We start from the raw sequence: 22,008 nt of genomic DNA, 5'->3' as shown, positions 1-22,008 counted from the left end.
ATAGGGCCGGGGGGGTCACAATTTCAGCCCATGACCGCTGTCAGAGAGAATGGCGGCACTGGCGGAAAGTTTTGAGAGAATCGGGAAGCGCAATTCTCCCCGGAGAGATTGCGTTTCCCAATTTTCCCCCTCCCTGCCAGCGACGTCACGACGTTCACGCCTGCAAAGGGAGTGACCCTCAATTAGATGAATTACAGTAAATGTCATTGTTATTAACAGGCCTCCCCGCCACATGGTCACCCACCCACGTGATGTCGGTGAGGTTTACAACAACTTTTTGAAAACGTGATTCAGGCGAATGGTAAGTATCGCCCAAGGAAGGGGAGGGGGTGGGGGGAAGGGACATGCCCAGGCAGTGCCTAGCACTGCCCCATGGCACTGCCTCATGCAGTGCCAATCTGTGCCACGGGCCAGTGCCAGGCAGGCCCTCTTGGGAGCCTCATGGCTGGGAGCGTTTTCCATTTTTGTGCGGCTGGGGAGAGCAGGCAATGAGGGAGGGGTGGCGAAATGGCGCCGATACATCCGGAATGGGGCTGGTTTAGCATACTGGGCTAAATCGCTGGCTTTGAAAGCAGACCAAGGCAGGCCAGCAGCACGGTTCAATTCCCGTACCAGCCTTCCCGAACTTGCGCCGGAATGTGGCGACTAGGGGCTTTTCACAGTAACTTCATTTGAAGCCTACTCGTGACAATAAGCGATTTTCATTTTTCATTTCAATGGTGCTGGAGCCCCCGATGAATGTCCTGGTGAGGGAGCGATTGTCCGGAGTGTGATGGGTGAATTAACACTTCTGTTCTGATTGGGACACCTTTTAAAGATGTCGCCTCGATTCCTGTGAAGCCTGGTGCCGGCTCTATCAGACCCCACCCCAACCAGAGTGATAGCTACACCCACTCATTTATTTTCTTTAAAGAGGCTTTAAAGATCTGGGGAGAAAACCGGTCTCAGCAACTGGAAAGCTACAAGCCGGTTTTCAGTCCGAGCCTGGCACTTTATAAAAAAAAAAAAATCTTTATTGTCACAAGTTGGCTTACATTAACACTGCAGTGCAGTTACTGTGAAAAGTCCCTAGTCACCACATTCTGGCGCCTGTTCGGGTACACGGAGGGAGAATTCAGAAGGTCCAAATTACCGAACAGCAGGTCTTTCGGGACTTGTGGGAGGAAACCGGAGCACCCGGAGGAAACCCACGCAGACACGGGGAGAACGTGCAGACTCCGCACAGACAGTGACCCAAGCCGGGAATCGAACCTGGGACCCTGGGGCTGTGAAGCAACATTGCTAACCACTGTGCTAGCATATGGTAAGATTCCACCCCAGATGCGCTGACACATTGACTCATCTGCCTGTTGTAAAGTTTGATGATTACCAGACAGAAATATTTCGACTTATGGTGTAATGAAGCTGGAACGTTTAGCTTTCAGACTTTGAAGCTGTAGTAGAAATGAACCTTTATTATAACCGAGGTTATAAAAACATATTGGCTAGCGGAGGAAGCAGGGTAACACTTAAGCTCAGTAAAAGTGGATGGACTAAATTTGCGCTCTTAAACCCTTTTTTAAAAAATAGAAATTTAGAGTCCCCAATTATTTTTTTCCCAACTAAGGGGAAATTTAGCGTGGCCATTCCACCTAACCTGCATATCTTTTTGGATTGTGGGGGTGAAACCCAAGCAGACACGGGGAGATTGTGCAAACTCCACACGGACAGTGACCCAGGGCCGGGATTTGAACCCGGGTCCTCAGCGCTGTAGTTCCAGTGCTAACCACTGCGCCGCGGTGCTGCACTCTCTCGCCCCTTGTACCAACTGGACCCGCGAAAGGATAACAATTGAATTGCATTGCGCATAATCAAGATGTGTACTCAAGTGACCGTATGGGCTACTGCCAAAGCAGCTCTCAGGCCAAATGCTGGCAGGAGTGTGAAAGCAGCCTGGGCTATTTCGTCAAAAGATCTCTCCCTCGTTACGGAGAAAGATCCGTCTTTCACTTCATTCCTCAGCTGAGCAGCATGGTGAAAGGTGAAAATTAGGAGTTTTCTGTGTTGGGATTCATCGGAACAATTTGCTGACGCAGTATACAGTAAAGCCATTTAAAAAGGAGCGTTTTGCTTTTGTTATTCTCCTGCCATTTGATTAATTGTTGTGATCTTTCTCTGCAGTGTCATGTTCATGTGATGAGAAAACTGACCTTACTTAGGCCTCCTGGACTGCCAGGCTGTTCTGCTTCTGCTGGTAACAGTGAATCCATGAAGCAACCATTTTCTTTAATATTTTGTTAGCAGCAAGATGCCATGAAAACCCAAAAGGCTTGAATTAAACAGTAAAAGTGCCTCAGCCTGCAACATGGATAAAGAAAGCCCGAGGGCAAATATCACGAGTAATTGAGTAGCACAAAGAAATTGAGTAGCACGAGTTATATCCTTCAAATGGAAGTTAGAGCAGGGACAAACTAGTTACAGTTTCGTATGTATAGATGGTAATTGTGACCACAGTATGGCAATTCGAGTTTCTTTGTTTTAAAAGTAAGCTAATTATGCTACTATTTTCATTAGCCCAGCTTCGTCAACTCTGAGGCAGAGTCCTGACATTTCTGATAAATCATGTGAGTGGGTTTGCACAACCGATTAATAGAAATTACTTTAATTAGCCAAAGAAATGAATGTAGTGTATTTCTCAAGAGATTGCAAGATAATCAAAGCCAGGTTCCGCATTTCAAGTTAACCTCACGGTATAAAGATACCAATAATCTTTACAATTGATAACATGATGCCGCATCATGCTACTCTTTACTACTAAATTCACAGTATCAACATGTCAAATTTTGATTGGCAGGCTCCTGCTACTGTGGTCATAATAAATCCAATGGGTTTGTAAATATGAAATACTTCCAAATTTTATTTTGATTGATAATAATAATAATATAATATAGTAATCTTTATTGTCACAAGTAGGCTTACATTAACACCGCAATAAAGTTACTGTGAAAAGCGCCCAGTTGCCACATTCCAGCGCCTGTTGATGTACACAGAGGGAGAATTCAGAATATCCAATTCATCGAACAAGCATGACTTTCAGGACTTGTGGGAGGAAACCGGAGCACCCGGGGGAACCCACGCAGACACGGGGAGAATGTGCAGACTCCACAGAGACAGTGACCCAAGCTGGGAATCGAACCTGGGACCCTGTCGCTGTGAAGCAACAGTGCCAACCACTGTGCTACTGTGCTTGGCGGATAAATTTGTCTCTTTGCCTCGATTCTTGTTGTGAAATACTGCAGCTGTTGTATGAACCTACGAGTCAGGAGCTGGGTCAGTTCATTCGGACCCCTTCAGCTGGTTCCACCATTCAGTCAGGTAACGGCTGATCTAATTGTGGCCTCGACTCCGCGTTCTGCCTCCTCCTAATAACCTTTGACTCCCTGATTAGTCGAGAACCTGTATACCTCAAATATTTGTGGGCTGGTTTAGCTCAGTAGGCTAGACAACTGGTTTATGATGCAGAACAAGGCCAGCAGCATGGGTTCAATACCCGTACCAGCTGCAAATTCTGAATCCTCCCTCCGTGTACCTGAACAGGCTCCGGAATGTGGCGACTAGAGGCTTTTCACAGTCACTTCATTGCAGTGTTAATGTAAGCTTACTTGTGACAATAAAGATTCTTTATTTACTTTATTTATCGATTCACCTTCCCCACTCTATGGGGAAGAGAGAGTTCCAAAGATTCACCACTCTCTGAGAGAAAATATTTCTCCTCATCTCCGTTTTAAATGGGGGTTCCCTTCTGTTTAAATGGTGTCCCCTGGTTCCAGTCTCTTCCCCAAGGGGATAACCCTCTCAGCACCCACCCTGTCAAATCCCCTCAGCATTGGGGCAGTACGGTAGCACAGTGGTTAACACAGTTGCTTCACAGCTCCAGGGTCCCAGGTTCGATTCCCCTCTGGGTCACTGTCTATGCGGAGTCTGCACGTTCTCCCCGTGTCTGGGTGGGTTTCCTCCGGGTGCTCCGGTTTCCTCCAAAAGTCCAACGACGTGCAGGTTAGGTGGATTGGCCATGCTAAATTGCCCCTTAGTGTCCAAAAAGATGCGGTGGGGTTACTGGGTTATGGGGATAGGGTGGTGGAGTGGGCTTAAGTAGGGTGCTCTTTCATGAGCCGGCGCAGACTCGATGGGCCGAATGGCCTCCTTCTGCACTATAAATTCTATGATCGTCCTTGTTTCAAAAAGATCACCTCTCAATGTTCTAAACTACAATGGATACAGATCCAGCCTTCCCAACCCACCCCCCAGACTCCCTCCCCCCCCAGCCTCCCCCCCCCCAGCCTCCCCCCCCCAGCCTCCCCCCCCCAGCCTCATCCCCAGACTCTCCCCCCAGCCTCCCCCCCAGCCTTGCCTCCCCCCCGCAGCCTCGCCTCCCCCCCAGCCCTCCCCCGCAGCCTCGCCTCCCCCCAGCCCTCCCCCCCAGCCTCGCCTCCCCCTACCCTCCCCCCCAGCCTTGCCTCCCCCCCGCAGCCTCGCCTCCCCCCCAGCCTCACCTCCCCCTACCCTCCCCCCAGCCTTGCCTCCCCCCCAGCCTTGCCTCCCCCCCGCAGCCTCGCCTCCCCCCCAGCCCTCCCCCCCCGCCTCGCCTCCCCCCAGCCCTCCCCCCCCCAGCCTCGCCTCCCCCCAGCCCTCCCCCCCCCAGCCTCGCCTCCCCCCAGCCCTCCCCCCCAGCCTCGCCTCCCCCCAGCCCTCCCCCCCAGCCTCGCCTCCCCCCTGCCCTCCCCCCCCAGCCTCGCCTCCCCCCCAGCCTCGCCTCCCCCCCAGCCTTCCCCCCAGCCTCCCCTCCCCAGCCTTCCCCCCCAGCCTCCCCTCCCCAGCCTTCCCCCCCAGCCTCCCCTCCCCAGCCTCCCCCCCCAGCCTTCCCCCCCAGCCTCCCCCCCCAGCCTCCCCCCCAGCCTCCCCCCCAGCCTCCCCCCCAGCCTCACCCCCCAGTCTCCCCCCCCATCCTCACCCCCAGCCTCCTCCCCCCCCAGCCTTCCCCCCCCCCCCCCATCCTCCCCCCCAGCCCCCCATCCTCCCCCCCGCCCCCCATCCTCCCCCCCGCCCCCCATCCTCCCCCCCCGCCCCCCATCCTCCCCCCAGCCCCCCCATCCTCCCCCCCCAGCCCCCCATCCTCCCCCCCACCCCCCCATACTCCCCCCCACCCCCCCATACTCCCCCCCAGCCCCCCCATACTCCCCCCGCCCCCCCATCCTCCCCCCCACCCCCCCATCCTCCCCCAGCCCCCCATCCTCCCCCCAGCCCCCATCCTCCCCCCACCCAGCCCCCCATCCTCCCCCTCCCCCATCCTCCCCCTCCCCCATCCTCCCCCCCAGCCCTCCCATCCTCCCCCCAGCCCCCCCATCCTCCCCCCCAGCCCCCCCCATCCTCTCCCCAGCCCCCCCCCCATCCTCCCCCTCCCCCATCCTCCTATCCTTCTCCATCTCTCCCCCCCTCCCATCCTCCCCCCAATCCTCCCCCCCCAATCCTCCCCCCGCCAATCCTCCCCCTCCCCCCAATCCTCCCCCCCAGCCCCCCCCATCCTCTCCCCAGCCCCCCCCCATCCTCCCCCTCCCCCATCCTCCTCCTTCTCCCATCCTCCCCCCTCCCATCCTCCCCCCCAATCCTCCCCCCCCAATCCTCCCCCCCGCCAATCCTCCCCCTCCCCCCAATCCTCCCCCCCGCCAATCCTCCCCCTCCCCCCAATCCTCCCCCCCGCCAATCCTCCCACTCCCCAATCCTCCCCCCCCCCCCATCACAGGTATCAATCGAGTGAATCTTCTCTGAACTGCTTCAATGCATTTGCATCCTTTGTTAAGTAAAGAAGCGACCAAAATCGTACACAGCACTCTCGATGTGGTCTCACCAATTGTCATTGGCAATTGTAGATACTTTATTGTGTCCCGGACAAATCAATATGCATATGTGCAACAAGCTGCTTTTTTGTTTCAATCTGAAAACCCTTACAAAGGGATCAAGGGTTCCATAATACTGTAGTACAACTGAGGTTTTCCAGTGAAAGTCAAGTAATTTAAAAACAAAATAGATTATTTTCCTGCAGATTTTCTGATCAGATTTTCATGCAAAATAAGAACCTCTCTATAGGTACAAAGCACAAGACAGGCCGGATACCAGCATCAGAGCTTCTGGAACTTGACCCATTCTGGTTATTGACCCATTTACTGCATTAATCTAAAACTTAATTGCATATCATATGCGATTAATTAGAATAGGCAGACGTATAACTCAGGATATTTACCAAATACCCATGTTGTAAATTTATAAACCACAATCTCAGTGGAGATGAACTAGGATTTCTATCACAGCTCATTTCCCTCCGGAACCCCAGCAAATTGCTGCTTCCGAGAAGAGGAATGAATCACTGTGTTTATGAAAATAAATTGTTTAAAGGCTTACTTCACGAAACAGTTCTGCTCAATAAGAGACCTCTTCAAGGTCTGTGTGTGTTGTTCATTTATAACTCATAATTGAACAGGAAGAGTTTTATAAAAGATTGTGCTGGTGACTGTAATATTCATGAACCAAGAACCATCAATAGCAAATGGCATAGTCTAGAATATATAGGTCAGTATTGGCTTTCTCGTTGTCAAATAACTTTCACCTGTATGCGTCCTGGAATAGATTCTAAACACACTGTGACCAGACTAGGGTCACAGCTCCAGGGTCCCAGGTTCGATTCCCGACTTGGGTCACTGTCTGCATGTTCTCCCTGTGTGTGCGTGGGTTTCCTTCGGGTGCTCTGGTTTCCTCCCACAGTTCAAAGATGTGCAAGTTAGGTGGATTAGCCATGCTAAATTGCCCTTAGTGTCCAAAAAGGTTAGGGCGTTACTGGGTTACGGGGATAAAGGGGTTAGGGCGGAGGCATACGGCTTAAGTAGGGTGCTCTTTCCAAGGGCCGGTGCAGACTTGATGGACTGAATGGCCTCCTTCTGCACTGTACATTCTATGACTAATGGCACTTTTTCACATGCTATCTCAAGTACAGAAAAAAGACATATACAATTTGTCGGTCTGTTCCACAATCTATTTACTGGGATGGCTCGGATGCACAGTGGCTAGCACTGCTGCCTCACAGCTCCAGGGACCTGGTTTGATTCCGTACTCGGGTGACTGTCTGTGTGCAGTTTGCACTTTCTCCCCGTGTCTGCATGGGTTTCCTCTGGGTGCTCCGGTTTCCTCCCACAGTCCAAAGATGTGCAGGTCAGGTGGATTGCCCACGCTAAAATTTCCCCTTAGTGTCCAAAAACGTTAGGTGGGGTTACTGGGTTACGGAGATAGGGTGGAGGTGTGGGCTTAAGTAGGGTGCTGTTTCCAAGGGCTGATGCAGACTCGATGGGCCGAATGGCCTCCTTCTGCACTGTAGGGATTCTGATTCTGTGACATTACAGTACTGTTGTAAACAGTGAAGAAAGTGAATTAAATCTCAATTCTGTAATGTTTGCCGATTTCCATGAAATGGGCAGAGTTCCTGGAGGGGAACGACGCTTGGTGGTGGAAAGCTTTCGGACCAGCGTTCAAAACACACAGGGGGCAGCAGGCAAATTCACCCCCTCCTTCTGGAAAGCCCCAAAAATGTCCAGGAAAATTCAATCACAGGGGTTGACCAGTCAGAGAAAAGTCACCCCCAGAAGAGGACGAGACCGGATCCGTGAGGCCGACCGTCACCAAACACAGGAAGAGAAACAGCCTGTGATTGGGGGAGGAGTGGGGAAGTGAGTGGCAGGGCTCAGCCTGAGGCCTGGACACTGGAGCAGCAGCGGTGAGGGAGGCTGCAGGAGTGGGGCGAGGCAGTGAGGGAGCAGCTGGAGGGCTTTGGGGCGAAGTGCGAGGTAGTGACTGCGGGGGTTGAAGCGGCAAGGAAGCAGCTACAGGGGCGGGAGAGGCGACAAGGGAGATTCTGCAGGTGGGAGAGATGGTGGCAGAGGAGGTAAAGGCGAAGTTTAATAAGGACACGGGGAGATTACACCGAGTAAAGATAGGAACAAAGTTTTATTTACAAAATAAAACTTTCCGGTGGACCCTGCTTGTTTTGAGCCTTACTGGCCGACCTTTTTACACTGGGTAATTGAGATCCCTGCCCCTAGTAGGGGTAGCTCGTACTCCACAAGGAGAACGGTGGGGGGGAGACCAACATTCTCATCCCGCAGGTCCCGTTGTGGTAAACCACGTTATTGAATTATATGCATTGTTCTGTATTGTACATGCCTGGGATTGTCCAGGCTGGCTCCGCCTGTGTCTCCTCCCCTCGGGCTTCTGTATAAAGGTGGCAAGTCTCCGCCTCCAAACCCAGTTCGGGTCCAGAGCCAGGAGGCTTGCTGTTTAGTGTATTAAAGCCTCAGTTACGTTCATCACTCGTCGTGTGTTACACCCGTGTGGGACATTACAGGGAGAGAGGCTGTGGGAGGGGGCTTCAGGGGGCAAGGCTGCAAAGGGGGATGGGGGGGGGGGGGGGAAGTTGTGTGGAAATGGAAAGGTTGAAATGTGGCGAGGCTGCGAAGGTGGCTGGGTGGGGGGGGGGGTAGGGGGCAGGGAGAGAGAGAGAGAGAGAGAAAACAATTTTAGACCTGTCAACAAAGGAATATTCAGCAAACTGGGAGCCTGGAAAACTGGATACCACTGAGGTAGTGAAGACCTTGAAATTGAATGTGAAATCACTAGCTTAAGGCTGCACATGTTCAGGAGCTAGTGATGCTGCATTGGGAAATGCTGTGGATGGTGCTGTAATGTACACTGTGTTAATTGGAAAATATAATCCTTAACCTATGTGTTCCCACACTTCAAGGCATTCCTCATAGTGAGGTGCAATGGCGGTGTTAGAAATAAACATTTTGCACATCCTAAGATCCCAAACAGCAATGAACACTACCTTCTGTGGTGTTCTTTAAGACCTCAGGAGATCCCAAAGTCCTTCATTAGTCAGTGAAATATTGCAAATGTGGCCCGTTACAATAAAGGAAATATGATGCGGTACATGACCATTTAATTTTACGTAGTCGAGGATTAGGGAGCGTAATGTGAAACTCGGAAGCACTGGTACACACAAAGGGTGTGAGGTCTGGTGCACTCTTTTCCAAACAGCAATTGATGCTAGCTAAGGGCAGCACGGTAGCATTGTGGATAGCACAACTGCTTCACAGCTCCAGGGTCCCAGGTTCGATTCCGGCTTGGGTCACTGTCTGTGTGGAGTCTGCACGTTCTCCCCGTGTGTGCGTGGGTTTCCTCCGGGTGCTCCGGTTTCCTCCCACAGTCCAAAGATGTGCAGGTTAGGTGGATTGGCCATGCTAAATTGCCCTTAGTGTCCAAAATTGCCCTTAGTGTTGGGTGGGGTTACTGGGTTATGGGGATAGGGTGGCGGTGTTGACCTTGGGTAGGGTGCTCTTTCCAAGAGCCGGTGCAGACTCGATGGGCCGAATGGCCTCTTCTGCTCTATTCTATTCTATTCTAGCTCAATGATTTTTTAAAGGTTATGTCTGAAATTGAGATCTGAGGTGCAGTAAGAAGAGTAGTAATTGCCTGATTAAAGTCTCCCAGCTTTGTGCATATGTGATGAAAATGCGTTAACTGCGACCTCACCAGTCTGCGGAGGGTGTGTTTAGCTTGCGAGTGTTTTGTGTGTGGAAGTGTATGCCAGTTATTTTGAAAAAAAAAACTTTTGTTGCTAACTTATGCCTGTTATTTTTGAGTGCCAATTTAAATCTGTGGTGCGTGAGAAACTGATGCTTTCCTTGCGTTCTGTGGCTTTCTGCTTAATGGAGGAGTGAGGATTATTAAGGATATTGATGAATTCTTATAATTCTGCTTCAGTCGGTCCAAATACCTCGTATGTTAATGTAAATGGTTGTCAGTAATGGCCTAATAAAGGAGTTAGTGAGAATGAACATGGAGCTCCCGAACATCAGAAAGTAGCCTTTCACACAATCTCAAGAAGAGTTCTTGGGGGAGAAAAATATTTTGACCCCTGTTTGGGATCCAGAAGTCAAAAGACATCTGTTGAAAATGGTGTCTGCTTACACTCCTGTGTAGCACCTTGGGACTTTTTAACCACATTGTGTAAATAGAAGTTGTTCCTCTTCCCAGGAATGCTAAGAAGCCGGGTTTTGTAAGTTCTTTCCTTCTGTAGCCACAGCTAGACTTCTAGCTGCCAATTCCACTTCACAGTTACGGATTCTGTTCCATATTTTCAGCCTACTCTAAGTTCCTCCTTGGCTTTTGTCTTTGTACATTGCTGTTTTTGGACTCCTGCCTGATACTGTCACTTCTTGTTACATATTTCTTCTGTCCTCTCATGTAAAAAAATGGAAAGTAAGAACTTGGTATAGCCTCACAAAAGAAAAGCATTATTTCTTCTGTTGGCCCATTGTTCGACGCAGTTGTCCCTATTTTCCTTTACAAGTAACGGGTCCAAAGAGTGTCAGAGCGTCTAGCGACTTGCATGCATAATATTCAGTGGAGCTTTTATGCCTCCACCCTCCAAAAGTGCCATCACCACCTCCTTCTTAAAAAAACACATCTCACGTTTGCAATCTCAGTGTCTTACTCAACTCTCAGTTGAGTTTGAAAACCAATGTTTTATCCGTTATCAAGTGTCTACTTCTACAGTTGCAATATTGCCAGCCTCTTCCCTGTTCTCACCCTCATCAATACTAAATCTTGTTTCCTCCAACAGCATCTTGAGCTCCAGTCCATCTCAAATGCAAGTGTTGTAAAACTTTGCCACCAGCAACCTTTCAGGTATTCGGTTCCATTTTCCCTTCAAATCGGCTCCTTACTTCCCCAAAGTACCAGATTCCTTGTCTTTGTTTAGCACACTGGGCTAAATCGCTGGCTTTTAAAGTAGACCCAGGCAGGCCAGCAGCATGGTTCAATTCCCGTATCAGTCTCCCCGAACAGGCGCTGGAATGTGGCGACTAGGGGCTTTTCACAGTAACTTCATTTGAAGCCTACTTGTGACAATAAGTGATTTTCATTTCATTTCATTTCTTTGTTATAAATCTCTTTATTGCCCCACCCTCTACCCTCATCTCTGCAAACCCCTGCAGCCTTGCTTCCCTGTCCATACCCCAGTACTTAGTCCCTGGTCTCTTCTGCATCATCCTCTATCTGTTCCATCACTTCCTGCAAACCCTCCAGACAGTGCTTTGCATTTCTACCTCTTTATCTACCACTGAAAACATCATCAAAATCTGTATTTTGAACCATGCGTTTTTGTTTTAACCTATCCCAAGTGTTATTACTTTGCATTCATTCATCTTCTGTGATGGCCACAGAGTGAGTGGTTATTATGTTAACAACCCTAGATAAATGTAAGCTGTACAGAATGAGCTTGGGTACTTCAGTTCATCAAATGCCAAAAATCATGACTCGTAGCATTTTTTTGGCGGTGGGGGGGGGGGGGGGGGGGGGGGGTGGGTCAAAGGATTAAAATTAAACACTGGTACACAGTGTTTCTAGTGACAAGTATCATTTCATTTACATTGCTGCTTTGATAGTGATATTGAAGCGGCAGCAAATTGCCTGTTACAGATATGCTGTAAATGCCAAACAACCAGCGCTGAACATCCTGAAATTTGTAATCGTAAAAGGGCAAAACACTAATCTCCTTCTCTGCTGTTGTAACTTGGATGGAAAGTTTAAATGGCAGCAATGGATGAATGAGGCACTTACTAAAACTGAGACATGTTACCATAGGTCTAACACAGCTAACTGATGAGAAAACCACATTAATTATAGCAACTATTAGCACTGCTGTTCAGCATAAAGGTTAATGCTTCAAGTATGAGGGCTGTAAATTTTTTTAAAATAATCGAAGATTTATGCGTCTCATTGTGCAGAGAGACAGTAATTGAATCTTTAGGCAAATTGGTGAATACACTGCGTTGATATCAAGGTCAGGCATTAGTCCCGCTGTATTATAATGTTTGCTTTTATTTCAGGTTAATTTCAGGCTATTGTTCCATTCACCCCTCAACCTCCACGCACTCCCCCCGCCCAAGTATTTTCATCTGAGCTTTCCTGTATATATTTCTGTGGCAAATTAAAAAATATAGCAGGAAATAAGAATGAAAACAATTGAACTGTTCCCATAAAAATGTCATTGTGACTTCATGGGTACGAAAAACACCTATTGATGAAAGTTTAAAGGTTTTTTTTTAAAAAACCTGTAACCCTTTTATTGCTTCCACTTTTCCTCTTGCTATATTTCTCCTCCTCTTTCTTTCTTTCTTTTCATTCTTATACTCCGATTCATTGTTCGAATTTCTCTTTATTTTTTTGCCTTGTGTGTCTCTCCTCTTTTTATTTTTAAAACCTCTATTTTCTGCTCCGCTATCCCTGTCTCGACTCGTGAATGGCAGCCAGGCAGTGCCCACCATATAGTGTGTAAATGTGATGTCCTTCCTCCCTGCTCTTTGCAAAACATACCACTAATACAGAAAGAAACATGAATTTGTTTTCAATGATTTGCTTAAGTGTCTGGGATTCATTTCTGATGATCTCATCAACAATGTATGAAGATAAGAATGTTAATCAAGGGACAAATACTGGTGATCGCCAGTGACTGGCATTTTAAATTAGGCCATTTCTAAACATGGTCAAAATGATGGGCTTCCTCCCCCATATCTATATTTGGTAGCAGCACCTAGTGAAAACAAGTTCTTGTATGGATTGGTGTGCTGGGGATGTTTACATAGAAGAGTGCACATTTGAAACTTGAACTTGAATTAGGGCTTGCATAGAACTAATTTTAACAGGGATGAATTCCATATGTTTCCGGTTATCTCTGTGGGTGGCAGTATCGACAATTGTGAGCTTTCTTTTACTTATGTTCTCCTTGGGTCTCTCCAGGTCCCCATCTTCAGACTAACAGGGTGAGCAGCTTAATCCATTCCTCTCTCTATCATGATTCTCTTAAGCTACATTCAAGGATATGACACAGTGTGGCCTAAGTAAGGTGTCTGCTTCTCTGATTATTTCCATCCAACCACATGGGGAAAGTGGCGAGCCTTTAATTGGAAAAGCTTTCCTTCCTCCACTTTATCACATAGTGTGTTGGTGCTAGAGCCAGTGGAGGGTGGTTTCATTTCAGGATGAAGATTTCATCCTTTCTCTTAAAGTTGGTTTGTTTTCATAATTTTGTCATTTGGTCATCATTTTGAGATGATGTTCTATATTTACTCTGTCAAGTGCTTGCATTTAAAAAAAAACCTTTGCCAGTAGGTTTTCAAAACCAGATCTGGGTAAAAATTGAACATTATGAGTTCGCAGTTGTTTCTATAACTGTTCAGCCTGATATTTATCAGATTATAAACACTTGTTACCTGTTTCCACATTTTATTTACTTTGTCTCTCTGTCTAATTGTCAGTTCAAGTGGAACTCAGTCTTGTGAGATACAAACAAGAAGGGTCGCCACCATAATATTCATCCTGTGCATGTTGTCAACAACTTGCTGAGTCCAGTAAAGCAGCAGCAGATCAGTAGCTCAAATTGAGTGTGTCCCTGTCCCTACAGCCCGCCACTACTAATCCCTTTCACATTTTTTATTGTGCCACTCCTGTGATGTTAGAATGTTAATTCCAAATTTGGCTAAGGAGCCAATAGATTCCATAGACGCTCTTGTCGCCAGTCGAGAACAGACAGTCAGGAACAGGTCTGTTCTTCATAGCTGTTTTCACCACAGCCTCATTAAGAACAAAAACACGTGGGAGTGGAGATGGATTTTACAGCAAATGTTTTCCACTGCTGGTAATTTTATTTAGAAACTATTCTGATTCAGCAGGAGTAGATTACAATGGTCGACTAAAGAGTCTCCTTCGCAACTTGCAAGACATGATTGCAATTCCTGCCTTGCACTTTGATGACAGCACTTAAATAATTACACTCGACGTGCACCGTAAAAGGAGGGTGAAATGGGCAGCGCATTCCGGAAAGCATTTTCCTCTATTAATGCAATACTAACTAGGCATGCTGGAGATGACTAAAATCGGATCCCTTTGTAACCATGGTGAAAACAACATGAACGCCATCTTCGATGATTTAATGTGAAAAACTTTGTATCAAATCAGTGGAAACCCTACAAGACCTTTTTGAAATGAGTTAAATGGAAACTGAATTGTGAGCATCAAAATTTACATCTTGATTGTATTCCCTTTAAAGTCTCTAAAGCACGGCGGCATTCTCTATTGTCGATTCATTTTGATGCATTGTGTGGTGACATAGATACTTTGACCTACAGTTGTCTTCACTTCCTTTCCTATTTGAGTGCTGCCAATGTTTTGCATACATTCACCGTGGGCCTTTTTTTTTGTTTGTTGCTTTTTTTTGAACATCCCAGTACACAAACACAATCATTTTCACATCATTCTACTACTTTAGCCTCATGATTTGCAACCTCCTTGCATTGATTCAAACGAGACGGATTTGGTTGTGGAATTGGTGTGTGTTCATAGTGACTATTTTGCAGGAGCACAAATCCTTCAGTTGAAAAGCAGTTTCCCGTTGAACAATTGACACAGATGCTTTTTTCTGGTTGTTGGCGGACAGGCCCTTGTCTTACGGTCATTACGACACAATGGGGAATGGCACTAACTTATTACCATGTGTACACCACCCACTACAGCCCATGTACGTTACCTCAAGGATAGCAATTCAAAAAAACATCTAAGTGGTCCTGCTTCCTTGCAGTCAGCAATTCTTTAAAATGTTTACAAAAATTGGTTTGAATGTACGTGAGGGTCTTGTTGACAACCTGATAGAAAATGAAAGTGGTCATGCTTCATTAAAGTTAGAGACAAGTAACATTGTTTCTCCTCCTCACCCACCCACTGCAGTGGAGAAGAAAATGTTGCTTTGTACTCTATGAATTTCCTTGTTAAGGATGCTGCCCCTATAGCATGCAGTTCCTTGTTAAGGATGCTGCCCCTATAGCATGCAGCAGTTACATATTTAGATAAAAGACTGATCCAGTGCGATGTGCATCAGAACAATCTGTACAGAAGCCTCTAATAGTATCATAAACCCATTCAAACACAACTGCCCTGTCGTTAATTATTTAGCTGGGGAGAAAGAGCAGTGCTGAATTACATTATAGAAGCTGCTTTATTATCATCTATCCAAGGCCGTTTGATTTAATTGACTCCTTAGTATTCGTGCAATTAAGTTGGCAGCATTTTTAAAGGCCAAATCAGATCATTTTAGCTTTTCTTTTAAATGTTTGACTTGTTGGAAAACAAAAATGTTTTTTGCTTTTACGTAACAACACATCAGGGTATCAATCTTGGACAGCCTGACAGTGCAGGGAGACAGAGAAACGTCAAACGCTTTAAGAGATATTATTAAATGAAGATAATATTTAAAAACTTCTCTGAAGTTCAGAAATAGGGGGTGTAATGCAATTTAATTTCTATATGTCTTGCAGCAATGTGCTGAATGTATTGGTGATCAGATTTTATAACTATAATAATGGGCTGATTTAAAGATTGCCATTGACTACACGACCAACCGGCTGACTTAGTCCGACAGAAGGTCAGCAAGCTTTTGTGAAATGTCCATCTTCCCTTTGTGCCATGGGTTTTGGTTTTGACCTAAAGCAAGATCAGAGGCTTTAACCCGAATCCAGCTTCTTAAAAGAGAGTGCCCCATGTTGGTTACTGCTCACACAGGGCAATTAACTGAAAGCTCTTGCTACAGTTTTCTTTGAACTGCAATATTCTGCCTGCACCTATTGATTTGATTACATTTTGTAATATACATAAACCGACAGTGATCTTCTCATTTTCATTTCAGGTCTGTATTTTCTGACTGGTGGGGTGGGGGTGGGGGGTGATTTTTGACATCATTGCGAATAAACTATCAGAACTTTACACATCTGAAATATTCCCAGTGCTGTTGGTGGGGAGGGGAGTTGGAATCTGAGAGTTTTGTTTAATTGAAGACCCACTGATCTTGCAACCTGCCTCTCTATCAGATGTTTTAGTGATAGGAATATCTGGAAACACCAACAATCTGCAACACCGCTGGACATGAAGCAGAAAAATGAAATTGTAGAGAGGAAAAAAAAAAGCTTACCTTCATATCCTCAAGCATCTCTCTCAATTCGCTTGGCTCCCTTACGGCTTGTGAGCAAGGGGGGTGTTTTCGACGGTGTGGGGGCTTCAGAAGCTGCGTCTCCAACAATAAGCATCTGTTTGCTGGGGCTTTGCTGTCGAGCCGAGACAGACAATCCACTGTATGGAGGACAGAAAATGCTGCTAAGCTCCTTTATATTTCCCCTCGCATCCAGAGCCCGGAGAGCTGCATGATTCACACTGTCGGTTGTCACATTGACATGGGGGCTGCCTGCTCAGCGGTCATTAATAACCGAGCACCCTCCACTCCCCAGAGAGGAGCCAATGATTACCGAGAGCCCAAGGTGTATCCTTGTGCAAGCTGCCGGAGTCTGGTTGGGTGGAGCAACCTGCCCATCAGCAGGGCAGTGCTGCCAAAGGGGGGATGATAAAAGGGGCGAGTGCTTGTAGGTTTCCCTTTGTGTCCTCCCCAGCTCTGCTCATGTTTCAGGGGGGAGGGGGACAGCACACTGTCGCTGGCTGCTGCTTTTAATCAGTGATGGTGCTAACCAAGTCTTTAACCCTGTGGGTGCTGCTGGGGACATTTCGCCTTGCACCACATTTGTTTCAACGCTCCTAACTCCTCACAGAGAAAACACTCCACTCCACACCCAGACAGAGACTGGAAGCTTTCCCCCACCCATTCCCCCCTTTTGGAACCCTGCCATAGGCAGCACTACACTTAAAGCTCAATTATGCCTGGGCTGCAATCTGTACAATTCTGTGCAGCCCTTACACCCTGGTCATCAGCTTTAAAAAAAAATTGCTCTATTCTACGATTCTACATCTGAAAAGTGTCTGATAGTTTTCTGTGCAGCTTAATACATTCAGGAACAGTTCTGTCTCATCATTTCTCAATGCCTGTCCCAGCTAGAGCGGGGTGAAATTCTGGTTGAGAGTGTAAAGCCTCTGCTGTGCAGTCAGTATGTTCACTGGGAAACTTGGTAACCTCACTGGGAGCCCTCCACCCTACGCGGGAGATTGAGTTTTCTTTCTGAAAGAAAGAGGACAACGCCTGACAGGTAGGCGGACAATGGTGTACCTTGAATGCCAGTGAGAGCAAAGTGCTGGAAACGCTCCTGTGACCCAGTTGGGATCATTTGCAGTTCTGGAGGCAGTCAGAAGACTGCCCTGATGTGTGTTACAGCTTCTTAATCCTCTTCCTGGCATTGATTCTTTTCAGTGTAACACACTCGAGACTTTTCAGCAGTCTTTTTGGAAGAGTGGGGCGGGGGGAGTCTGAGCAATTTGCACAGGCACTCGAAGCCACTGGATTGGGAGCATCATTTGATCCCCTTGTTTTAAAAAAATAGTTTTGTCGAAAAACATTTTACCTGATTGTCAGGTTCGTTTAGCATTGTAATAATGTCAGTTTAACTGGTAATCCCCACTCACTGAAGGATAATGCACTTTGCCTTTACTGAATTGTAATCTGTGCAAGATATCAATAATAATATTGAGCATCCTATCAAGTGGGTAGTTTTGTTCCTGCATCTAGTTCGCCTGCATGATCCTTCTAGTCACAAAGGGTAAGATGACCAACTCAGTGCCCATTCTGTTAATTGGCAGCCCATTTGTACTTGGACCCAGGTCCACGACAAACAGAGGAGATGTTTTGCCCCATCAGTCGGTGGTCGGTTTAAAGTCTCGTTCCAGGTGGTGAAAGGCCAGTGTTCCAACTGAGCCCCCACCACTGGAAGCATGCTCAATAACCGTTCAATTCCTGATGCAGTGATCTGTTCATCAACTGGCTTTCTCCCCCAAAGTTGTCTCTGAAGGTGAGACCCCTTTTGAAATGCACACTTGTAAATGTCTCAATTGTGCAGAAATCAAGTTGGAATTTAGGAAAGTAATAATAATAATCTTCATTAGTGTCACAAGGAAGTTTACATTAACACTGCAATGAGGTTACTGTGAAAATCCCCCAGTCGCCACATTCCAGCGCCTGTTCAGGTACACAGAGGGAGAATTCAGAATGTCCTAACAGCACGTCTTTTGGGACTTGTGGGAGGAAACCAGAGCATCCGGAGGAAACCAACGCAGACACGGGGAGAACGTGCAGACTCCGCACAGATAGTGAGCCAAGACGGGAATCAAACCCGGGTCCCTGTCGCTGAGAAGCAACAGTGCTAACAACTATACCATCGTGCCGCCCATGTTGATACCAACACTAAGTTTGGAAACTTTTAAGAGGCCCTATTGAAATGGTAATTCAGCAAAAGCTTAACTCATTGAGAAGCATTGCACTATTCCTTTCATTATGACTCAGGCCCTTTCCCATCCAGATCTTTCTATTTTCACGGGTTGTCTACGAATGCTTGGCCAAGACGGGACATGTCTACCAATGTTTTACAATCACAAGCTTCACTAAGGGAGGGAATGATTGGCACTCAGCATCTAGTGATGTATGGTTAATGAGCATACAATGTGTTTCTGGCAGAGGATTTATTTTTGACAAATGACACATGTACAGAAGCTTCTGAAGCAAGGTGTCAAAGACTCATAATATGCAAATGAGAATTAGACTACCCATCAAAACATCTTCCTGCTTTTCAACCATAGAGGAAGTTGAGCAATTCATATTCAATTTCCTACCTTAATTCGGTTAATTGATGGGGAGCATTTCAAAGGACAGGTGGCTGACTTAGTTGCAGTTTGCCCTCTCACCTTTCCTCTGGTGAATGCACCATATTATCTCAGCTGATAATTTGTGAATATTGAGAACAGCAGGCTCCTGGAAAGGGAGCCTCTTGGGAGCCTCCCCTCAACAAAGGCAGACACAGACAACAAAGTTCATCATCCTCTCCAGTGCGCCAGCTTGGTCTACGGTCTATTTGAAGACCGAGACCGAAAACCTGAGACGAAGGTCATTGTTCACCGGGCAGCAATTATCGCTGTGATCACGTGTGCTTTGGAGACTTGGTCATCCTATGGCAGGTATCTCAAAGCACTGGAGAAGTACCACCAGCAGTGCCTTCCCAAAATCCTTCACATCCGGTGATGAGAAAGGCAGTCCAACAGCAGTGTTCCCTCCCAAACCGGGATTGAACCTGGGACCTCGGCTAACCACTGCGCCACCGTGCTGCCCTGGGGCCAGGACATTCATATGCCTGACTGCAAAAAACAGATGTTATTGCTCTATTTGAACTTGTTTCCCATGGGAGACTTCCAGGAAGACAGCAGAAACACTTTTGGGATGTCCTCAAAGCATCGCTGAAGAGGTCAAACATCCCCATTGATTTAAGAGGTTCCCTGGTCTGTGACTGACCAAAGTGGAGGCGATTCCTTCAGGAAGACACCGATCATAATGAGAGACTTTGTTGAGAAAACATAGAGGCGACGTCGAAGCGTCAGAACGTGGATAAACCTCCCATCAATTAATCTCCCCAACCCTTAAAGCCCCACCTGGCCTACATGTGGCAGAGTCCACAGATCACACATTAGCCTGATCAGTCATCACAGAATCCATCAGATCAGAGTGGAAGTAAGTCACCCTTGATCCCAAGCGACTGTCTAAAAATAATATTGGGAACAAATAGTTATAATTCTTCTCAGTGAGGAATCGGATTAGTACCTGCCTCAATGACCAGTGTAATTTTATCTTCAAAAAAATATATTTGGGACTCTTCCTCATCTCACGTTTTTAAAACTTCTTCCATGGGATGTGAGCACCAAAGGTCAGGCAGCACTTGTTGGCCGTCCACACATGCCTTTGAGAAGGTGGTGGTTGAGAGAAGCCAAGCCCCTGTGGTACGTCTTCATCCAGTGACACACTGAACAGCTTTGGGACATTTAAATAGTTTTTCAGTATTTCAGTGAATGAGTGCGAGTGAAGTAACTGGTTAGAGTCACAGATGTTTACAACATGGAAGCAGCCCCTTCGGCTCAGCTTGTCCACGTCGCCAAGTTTCTATCACTAACTTTGTCCCACTTGTCCTCATTTGGCCCATATCCCTCTATATCCACCCTGCCCATGTAACTGGTTATAATGGTAGAATGCCAGCTGGGTGTGCTGATAGGATAGTCGGTGGTGGTGGCAAGGTGACAGCTTGGTTTGGTGGGTAGGGTGATAGGGTGCCAGCTGGGTAGGGGGGCAGGTTGTCTATCACAGGATAGGCACAGTGGCAGGTTGCCAGCTGGATAGGGTGGTAGGTGGTAGGTAACAGGATTGGTGGGGTGGCAGGTTGCCAGCTGAGTAGGGGGACAGGGTGGGAAGGGTAGTGGGTGGCAGGATGGTGGGTGACAGGGTGCCAGCTGGGTAGGGTGGCAGGTGGCAGGATGGTGGGTGACGGTGCCAGCTGGGTAGGGTGGCAGGTGGCAGGTGACAGGATTGGTGGGGTGGCAGGTTGCCAGCTGAGTAGGGTGACAGGGTGGGTAGTCTAGTGGGTGGCAGGATGGTGGGTGGCAGGGTGCCAGCTGGTTAGGGTGGCAGAGTGGGAAGGGTGGCAGGTTGGTAGTGTAACAGGATGGTGTGGTTCGGTCGGGGAGGGTGCTAGAGGTTCAGATATCGGAGTGAGGGAGAGGGTCAGAGGGTCAAGTTGGGTTTCAGTTGTATATTTCTAAGTTACATAGAACATACAGTGCAGAAGGGGGCCATGATGTTACCCCCAAAGTTGAACATTTAAAAAGAGCAAAGAACAAAGAAAATTACAGTGCAGGAACAGGCCCTTCGGCCCCCCCAGTCTGTGCCGATCCAGATCCTTTATCTAAAGCTGCCGCCTATTTTCCAAGGATCTACTTCCCTCTGTTCCCCGCCCGTTCATATATCAATCTAGATACATCTTAAATGACGCTATCGTGCCCACCTCTACCACCTCTGCTGGCAAAGCGTTCCAGGCACCCACCACTCTCTGCGTAAAATACTTTCCACGCACATCTCCCTTAAACTTACCCCTCTCACCTTGAAATCGTGACCCCTTGTAATTGACACCCCCACTCTTGGAAAAAGCTTGTTGCTATCCACCCTGTCCATACCTCTCATAATTTTGTAGACCTCAATCAGGTCTCCCCTCAACCTCCGTCTTTCCAACAAAAACAATCCTACTCTACTAAAGCTTTCTTCATAGCTAGCACCCTCCATACCAGGCATCATCCTGGTGAACCTCCTCTGCACCCTCTCTAAAGCATCCACATCCTTCTGGTAATGTGGCGACCAGAACTGCACGCAGTATTCCAAATGTGGCCTAACCAAAGTCCTATCAACTGTAACATGACCTGCCGACTCTTGTACTCAATACCCCGTCTGATGACAAGCATGCTGTATGCCTTCTTGACCACTCTATCGTCCTGCGTTGCCACCTTCAGGGTACAATGGACCTGAACTCCCAGATCTCTCTGTACATCAATTTTACCCAGGACTCCTCCATTTACCATATAGTCTGCTCTTGAATTGGATCTTCCAAAATGCATCACCTCGCATTTGCCTGGATTGAACTCATCTGCCATTTCTCTGCCCAATACTCCAATCTATCTATATTTTGCTGTATTCTCTGACAGTCCTCCTCGCTATCTGCAACTCCACCAAACTTCGTATCATCTGCAAACTTGCTAATCAGACCACCTATACCTTCATCCAAATCATTTATGTATATCACAAACAACAGTGGTTCGAGCACGGATCCCTGTGCAACACCACTAGTCACCTTTCTCCATTTTGAGACACGCCCTTCCACTGCTACTCTGTCTCCTGTTGCCCAGCCAGTTCTTTATCCATCTAGCTAGTACACCCTGAACCCCATACAACTTCACTTTTTCCATCAACCTGCCATGGGAAACTTTATCAAATGCTTTACTGAAGTCCATGTATATGACGTCTACAGCCCTTCCCTCATCAATTAACTTTGTCACTTCCTCAAATAATTCTATTAG

General features: G+C 47.4%; 2 protein-coding genes across 2 annotated transcripts in view; one reads left to right on the top strand and one right to left on the bottom strand.

Moving 5' to 3' along the window:
• lrrn3a (leucine rich repeat neuronal 3a) overlaps window positions 1–16,601 on the bottom strand; it is a 63,438-nt gene extending 46,837 nt beyond the window's left edge. The window contains exon 1 of the mRNA XM_038780188.1: window positions 16,103–16,601. The gene's annotated coding sequence lies outside the window, so the exon portion shown is untranslated. The remainder of the gene's footprint in view (window positions 1–16,102) is intronic.
• Window positions 1–22,008, top strand: part of immp2l (inner mitochondrial membrane peptidase subunit 2) — a 619,736-nt gene that overhangs the window by 317,026 nt on the left and 280,702 nt on the right. The gene's annotated exons all lie outside the window — the stretch shown is intronic.

This window comes from Scyliorhinus canicula, chromosome 20 (assembly GCF_902713615.1).
Source record: "Scyliorhinus canicula chromosome 20, sScyCan1.1, whole genome shotgun sequence".
In the NCBI taxonomy this organism is placed as follows: Eukaryota; Metazoa; Chordata; class Chondrichthyes; order Carcharhiniformes; family Scyliorhinidae; genus Scyliorhinus; species Scyliorhinus canicula.
Note: the sequence above shows the minus strand (reverse complement) of the source record. Positions and strands in the feature narration are given on the sequence as shown.